This window comes from Vicugna pacos, chromosome 26 (assembly GCF_048564905.1).
Source record: "Vicugna pacos chromosome 26, VicPac4, whole genome shotgun sequence".
In the NCBI taxonomy this organism is placed as follows: domain Eukaryota; kingdom Metazoa; phylum Chordata; class Mammalia; order Artiodactyla; family Camelidae; genus Vicugna; species Vicugna pacos.
Genome location: NC_133012.1, coordinates 20005086 through 20013212, shown reverse-complemented (window position 1 = coordinate 20013212; position 8127 = coordinate 20005086). Strand labels below are relative to the sequence as shown.

Here is an 8127-nt window from a genome sequence, read left to right as displayed (position 1 = left end):
AGAACGTGACCTTGTTTGGAAATAGGGTCATCGTAGATGTAATTAGTTAAGATTAGGTCATACCAGGGTAGGATGGGCACTTAATCCAATATTACTGGTGCCCTTATAAGAAAGGGAGAAGAGACACAGAGAAGAATGCCAGCATTTGGGGAAATGCATCTATAAGCCAAAGAATGCCAAGGATTGACAGCCACCACCAGACACTAAAAGGACGCAGAGAAGAACTCTACCCAGAATCTCAGAGGGCACATAGCGCTGTTGACACCTTGATTCAGACTTCCAGCTTCCAGAACTGTAGGAGAATACAGTACATTTAAATCACTGATATTATCTTTATAATATTAATCAGTTGCTCTATTACACTGGTTAAGAAAATAATGCATACTACATAATAAATAATAAATACATAAAACAGGAATAGTTAACTCTTATTATGGTACTGGGTGTTACTTTTTTGTCAGCAGTAGGAAATGAATACACATGGTGCAAATACTTCCATCATGGATAACTGACTTCACCGAATGCAGAATTGTAAGGAAAGTTACACAACCAGTTCTCGTGAGCCAGGGTAGGCCAGTATACTGCTGGATAGCTGACTTCCGGCTCATCTAAGCCATAGAAAGTTCTCAGTGTGTTCGAAGAAAAATTTGGTAAAGATTCGACCAAGAATTTACAGTGTAGAAGTATTATCCATGGACGTTGTCTTATGTTATATGCACTTTGCCTTTTAGAAGCCCCACGTTGTAGTCAAGATATGCATTAACCTATTTCAGTCCTAGAGAGGCAAGTAAGAACGTGAATGTGAAAGTCCATGCTAGCCATTCAGAGCGCAAAGACGACGTGAGAAAACATAGGTCAAGTTACTCAGCTGAGGCTAATTCCTATGTATATTCTGACTGTTTCAGTTAGGACTTTCAAAACCACTCAGCACTGACACATCCTGGATCAAGATACACAAACACACACACACACACACACACACACACACACACACACACGGTGATACTGAGCACATACAGGAGTGTCACGATGCTGGGGTCTTCCTGCAGAAATTCTCTTCTTGCTCCCATTCCTCCAGTGAGGAGCTGGGGTTTCGGAATAAATCAGACCTGAATTCAATTTCCGGCTCTGCCACTTACAGCCCATGTGACTTGGGAGAAACTACTTAGTTTCTATAAGCCTCAGTTTCCTTACCTGTAAAATGGTGATAATATTAGAGCTTAATTCAAAGGCGATAACAATAGAACTTAACACAAAGGGCAATTATGAGGAGTAACAATTATTGTAATACCTAGCATCTAATAACAATAAACACTGAATAAATAATAATTAAACTATGGTATCAACACCCTGATGAAGGAGTTTGGAATCCTGGAGGCTGAGCAACCCAGTTCCCAGAGTCCAGCTGTGGAGGTCTGTTCATCAGGTCTGACTGCAGGGATGGAGGGAGTCAGGGGCATGTACCCCAGGTGCCCTGCTGCATGGTCCTTGAACTGCCACCTCTCATTTGTTCGAACCCTGCTTCGTCTCAGGGATTTCTAGGCCTGAACTCATCCATGGTTTATTCACCCCTGACCAAAGCAAATGTCAAAGTTGAGAGGAAGTGACAGATGTGAAAGATCGAGACAGAAAACAAGAGAGCATCTCTGCAAAAAGTCAGTGAAGCCCTCTGTCTTGACAGTGGAAGCCAGGCTTTTCCCAGCTAGGGGGTAAGGACTGTACTGTGGTACGGAGTCCCTGGTTGGGGCTGGTGGCAGCAGGTGATGGTCACCTGAGTACCCAGGAAGCACTGAGAAGCTGATCTTACCTGGCTTCAGTGGTACCATAGGGGAGACATTCCACGGCCCCCAGCAGATGCCTGAAACCACAGATAGTACCGATCCCTGCAGATGCTCGGTTCTTTCCTACACAAACAGGCAGGTGCTGGTACAGCATGGATGCCCCAGACAAAGGGATGACTCACAGTGGAGGGAATGAGATTTCATCAGTTCCTCAGAATGGCCTGCAATTTAAAACTTATGAATTATTTATTTATGGGACATTCCATCTAATATTTTCAGGATCCAGCACACACATTTACTCTCTTATCTGTAATCTTGCTCCTCCTGTTTCTCATCCTCCTCTCTCCAGCCCTCGCTATGCTTTTTCCTGAAGGCACTCTGTTCCTGCACTTCTCTCCTTGGTCCAGAGCACTTCTGGTCCCTGGACTGCTCTCCCTCCCCTGCTCACTACCTACCCACCCTCCAAGTTAGACCCAACCCTTGCCCCTTCTGCCAGGACTTCTCCAGCCCGAGTCCTTCTCTGCCGTATACCTGGTCACTGCCTCTACTGGAATATTTACCAACTTTTATTATAATCATTCCTATTTCTCCCCTCCAGGGGAGATAAGGCTCTTAAACACAGGGGTGATTTTGTTTTTCTTTTTGCCTCTCCAGTGCCTGGCACACAGTAGATATTTAAATGCTATTGAATGAACACTGATAATTTATAAAGTGTCTGGCTATTTACAAAGACTTTTTCAAGTGCATTATTTCTACTGATCTACATGTGACTCAGTTTTTATCTATGATTAGCCGTTATCATCGGCCTGATTATTTTGCAAATGAGGACATTCTGCGTCACAGAGTTTAAGGACCTTGGTTTAAGCTATTCGACTGCTATATGGTGAAGCTGGGCTCCCGAGCTTGGATCTACTGACCAGAAAGCAGAGAGACAGAGAGAAATGGTGTAGAGTGGAAACAGACGATCAAGTTCATCAGGTTTTTTTACTTACAGCCTGACAAGGGAGCTAGGAGACTGGGTATTCAGGCCTCATGGGTTTTATAATCTTAACCATGCTGGACCTTGGTTTTCTTCTCTATAAAATGACAGGATTATACTGTATAAATAATTCTCCGTTATCTTTTATTTCATGTCCACTAATCTTTCTAATTCAGAGATTTCCAAACTTTCCTGGTTCTTGGCGCTCCCAGGCCAAAAGAAATACCTAAATAATTCTCTTCATTAAGTAGTCAGGTCTAAACAACTTCGTAGTCATAGTTCCTGTGGTAGCCAGCAGGTGCCTATGTTCCTCAAAAACTTAAAATAACCCACAGTGCCTCCGTAAGTTTGCGGGTCACCCCGGGGTGCTTCGGCACACAATTTAAGAATCACACTTCTAATCAAACTAACTCTGCTCTACTCTGATAGAAATAAAAAGTTTCTTTTTTAAGCAAAAAAAGAAACATAGTTATTTACACAAGTTTTAAACACATGACCATTAAATGGCATTATCTGAGGGTATATCTTAATGCCATAGTTTTAAAACACAGATAGTTCTGTTAATAATCCAAAACATTGCAAAATGTGGCCGAGAATGTAACTTGCTGGCATCATCATCACAAAGCACAAAATAAAAGCTGGTAACGTCATAAGAAGTATTAAAGCTCTGCTAGCACATAAAAATAAAAATCATTCTATTGAAAAATTAAATGATAAGCAATACTATTGACAATCACTCTATGAATTCAAAGATAAAAAATAAATTCAAAAATAGATAAATAAATAAATTCATCAACAGGAAACATAAGCTTAGTTTTGAAAAGCCTGTAGTTGCATTTTACTGAAAAGCAATCTCGGTTCTTGGGATAAAGTTTTAAGAAGCAACTGGAACAACAGCTTTAAGTTAAAAATGTTGTCTTTTTAGGGTTGCCATGGTGTAAACGTTATTCTCACATAGCTAAGCTGCTGGAAAGAGTTCAAGTTTTGTACAAGTTTTTCATTAAGTGTTTCACTGTTGTCCCTGCTTTAAATCCAAACAATTGCAAACTCTTCACAAGCTGTTGTAATATGGATTCAGCTGATAAATTAATAAAATCCCTCTTCTTTGAAATCCTAAGCCACAAAACATTTGCTACATTGCTAATAGGAAGCAATGGACCGAGATGGGCCACCCAAAGATATTCCTATTCCTGGATCTTCTGCAAGGAGAAAAGAGCAATTTAATCGTATTTTTTGCTTATACAGGTCCACAGTCACTGATACCAAGATATTCAACTGCATGAAGATCAGCCTAGAGCAGCAGGAGGTGGGCTATAAAAAAACGGGTACCGCAGGAAATTGGGGGAGGGGCACAGCAATAATGAATAGCTGTCTGGGGTGGTCTGCAGGATGTAGGATGTAGCTGGTGGCCCAGAGGAAGAGAATGAGAAGAAATGGTGCCCATCCCAGGTTACTGTGATTAACTAGCCAGAAGAGTCCACAGATGGACACTCACAGTAGAATGATCAGAGCAGAAATAACACACTTGGCACGTAGATGTGGGGATTGAGGGAGAATTAATTTTAGCTTTAGTTTTGAGATAGTTTTAATTACTTTTTATTTTATTTTAATTATTAAGATCTTTCATTTTTTGACACAACATTGTGGAATGGCTACAACTCAATCAAAAATGTTTAAAAAATCTTTCATTTTTAAAAAGCTTTTAGTTTTTTTTTTTTATTGCGGATATATACATGTAGCAAAATATACCATTTTAACCATTCTTAGGTGTACAGTTCAGCAGCTTTAAGTACCTTCACATGGTTATTTTTAGGAAGGAAAAAGAAAGAAATACGGTGCTAGAGAGCCTAAGATATAGAAGTGATTTTTGCCAAAGTCACACTGTTAACAAATTAAGGCAGTTTGATACTAGATTTTCTTTTTTTTTGGAAGAATGTGGAGAATCAACAAATCAACAAAGCAAGAAACTCTTCGTGGAAATTACGTCTTCTGACTTCCCGATCAGATTCAGCTAAATATATTCTTCCTTTATGACATTCCTCGTCTTCCTGTCACAATTCTGGTGCAGCTGGATTCTGCACGCACTAAATGCTGTTCCATGCTGTGTGCAGGCGTATCTCTGAAAATCTTATTTACTTATTCAACATTGTGTTGCTGCCTAATAGTCAATAGTTCAGTATCTTTTTTTTTTGGCTTCAAGAAATAACAGAGAAAATGACATTAGCATTTTAAGGTGGGTTTTATTTGCCTACATGTAAACATATATATTGTTTGATCAAAAAATGTATTAGTATTCAGGTGAAGATTATAGTGATCTTTTTAAACATCTACTTTATCCTGACTAGTTTTAAATTCAGAAGTGACAACCTCATTGCAACTCAACTTGTTTCTGTTTTCTTGTATCAAACTAGGTTAATTTTAAAGACCCCCTAATAGCTTTCATTCAGTTTAGACGAGAATATCACAAATCTCTAAGCTCAATAGTATAATGCCCCCTAGTCAAACAAAAGCAAACTGATGTAATGTAATGACACTTCCAAATACTAAAAAGCAGACCCATGGTTGTTAAGTTGAGAGAGAGAGAGACCAGTAGTCCTACAGATTATTTTAGGGCAGAAATAGCCCACTTATGCTGATTGCAAAGTAAAATGGACTCTATGTGGTGGAGTGAGACTTGGGAATCACACAGCCTGGATTATAATTCCAGCCTTATATATACAAACTGCACGACTTTGGGTAGATTATGAACTCCCCCAGAGCTTGAATTTCCTCACCTGCAAAATGGAGGTTAATGTCTACACATGATGATTGATGTGGAATAAGAGAGAAAGAACACAAATTCCCCAGGCAGTGCCTGGTCTGTGGAGCAGGTGACATTCCACAAAGTTTAGTCCCCTTCTCATCTTTTCTTTGCTTGCAATACAAGCTTGGAAATATGCAGCTATTAAAAAAGTCGTCTTGGAAGAGACAGAATTGGAAACTTGTGAAAAAATGGATTGCAAGGGCGTCAGTTTGGGGGCACGAGGCTTTGTTGGCATATACTTGGAGCTCTGTGCCTGCAAGGTATTTGCAGAACTTTGAGGGCTTTAGGAGAACGGTCTGGATGCCTTCTTCCTCGACCACAGCACTGCCTTCCCTGCTCTGAGAACTGTGGACAGTACCTGGTACAGCTCTAAAGTCACACTATTCTTTCCCAGTAATGCCTGGACTCTGCCAGCAGTCACAAGCAGGTACCTCAGCAGCAGAGGCTACTGCAGTTTATATGAAGGTTACAGACTGAAACTTCCTCTAAGATTATGTAATGGGTTTTTCAGGGAAAAGGAAGGAAATACTTTTAAGTTTAAAATTTTATAAAGTAAATAGAATTACATATAATTTTAATTATAGATAAAATTTTATTTAAAAAATGGAAAATCATGATGACTTGCATATGACTATCAGACTGCACTGAGTTTATATACATGTTTGTTTTCCATTTTAGAGGGTAAGTTACTCAAGGGCAGAAGCTGTGTCATAAGTTTCCTGCAACTCCTGTGCCTCACTCAGCACAGAGTACACAGTACGTGCTCAACAAATACTCTTAAAAAATGTACAAAGAGTAAATCTTGCGAGACATAAAAATACATGAGTACACTCTATTGACATGGCCAAGTCCACAAAATTCAATTTCTAACTGTCAAACTCTTATCCATCTTTCAACGCCCAGCCCGGGAGCGAAGTGACTTCTCCCCAGACACGCCTCCAATCCTCCCGACCCTTGAGAGATCATTTTCCTCACTTTGACAATTTCATTGCATTTTGTACCTCTTCTTCTTGAACACCTGCCACTTTCTGCCTCATGTTATAATCTGTTCAATGACTTAAGCACAAATTATTATTAGCTTCTTCCTGTCCATCATGTGTTATCCTCAAACGCCTCACAGGGCCAGCAGACGGTGGGTCCTCACCAAATGCTTGTTGGAGTCACCCCTTATTCAGCAGCTAAGCTCTGAAATCCTAAAGTTAAGAGAAAAGTTTTCAAGTAGCTTCAAAACCCTTTTGGAAAAAGGTATATTTCTGACAATCTAAATATTAACAGATGAACAGATAAAGAAAAATGTGGTATATCCATACCACGGAATATTATTCTGCCTTTAAAAGGAAGGAAATGCTATAACACGTGACAACATAAATGAACCTTGAAGACATTATGCTCAGTTACAGAAGGACAAATACTGCATGATCCCCATATAGGTGGTGCTTTAGACAGTCAGCAGAGAGTAGAATGGGAGTTGCCAGCAGCTGCAGGGAGGGGGAGAGGGGGAAGAGCGAATTGACAGGCATAGTTCTATCATGCAAGATGATGCGGGTTCTGGAGACCTGCGGTACAACATTGTGCCTATAGATGACAACACTGTGAAGAGGGTAGATCTCATGTTATGTGTTCTTACCACAATAGAGTTTTTAAAAAAATCATATTGATGTCATTTCCTGTCACATCGCCAATGTCTGATACTCTTTTGAGAAGCTAGGTGTGAAGTAGGAATCTCTCTTTTAGGGTCTATTATTATTGCTAAATAGCAGGTGACAAGTATTGAGTGCTCTCTATGTGACAAACTCCCTTCAAAGCCCTTTGCATATATTGTCTCCAATCATAAGTGTTAGGGATTATAATCATCCTCATTTTACACATGAAGAAACTGAGGCACAGAGAGGCTAAGTAAATTGACCATAATCCAGCATCCAAATTTGATGGAGCCCAAATGCAAGTCCAGGTAGCCTCCTTCTGTTGTATGAAGTTCAGTGTTTTCCTATATTTATATTTAATTTTTTGGCAAGGGGTAGGTAATTAGGTTGTTTTTTTTTTAACGGAGGTACTGGGGATTGAACCTAGGACCTCGTGCATTCTAGGCACACACTCTACCACTGAGCTCTACCCTCCCCCTAACCTTTTTTTTTTTCCTTCTAAAATGCCTCCTCTTCTTGTAAGGCTCATCTTCACCTAAGACAGGGCCCGCTTCTCTCTGCTTTGCTCCCCACCTTCCTCACTGACTCACGCACGTGTTATTCCTGACGCTCTCCTGCCCCGGCTTCAGCCAGCACTGAGTCGACAAAAACAATTTTGCATGTAATGTTCTGAGATCCAACCCTCGAATTCAACGCTTCCCCAGCTTTTAGTCATTCATATCCTTTGGTTCACAGAAATGTTGAGTCTAGCGCCTTCTAATTGCTGACCTAAATAACATCCCTAGGTTTTTAAAGATAATATAAAGTTTATTTTAGTAACAACCATGAGTCATTACCAAAGCTAATGAACTTGGGAATTCTATATAAAATCATGCAAGTATACAAAGCCTTTTTTTCCAGGTTCCTTTTTCTTAGTTCAAG

General features: G+C 40.0%; 1 non-coding gene across 1 annotated transcript; it reads right to left on the bottom strand.

The window, feature by feature from the left end:
* Positions 1-7608: 7608 nt before the first annotated feature.
* TRNAS-AGA (transfer RNA serine (anticodon AGA)) lies at positions 7609-7681 on the bottom strand. Its single transcript has one exon. It is a non-coding gene; the product is annotated as a tRNA-Ser (tRNA).
* Positions 7682-8127: the final 446 nt, after the last annotated feature.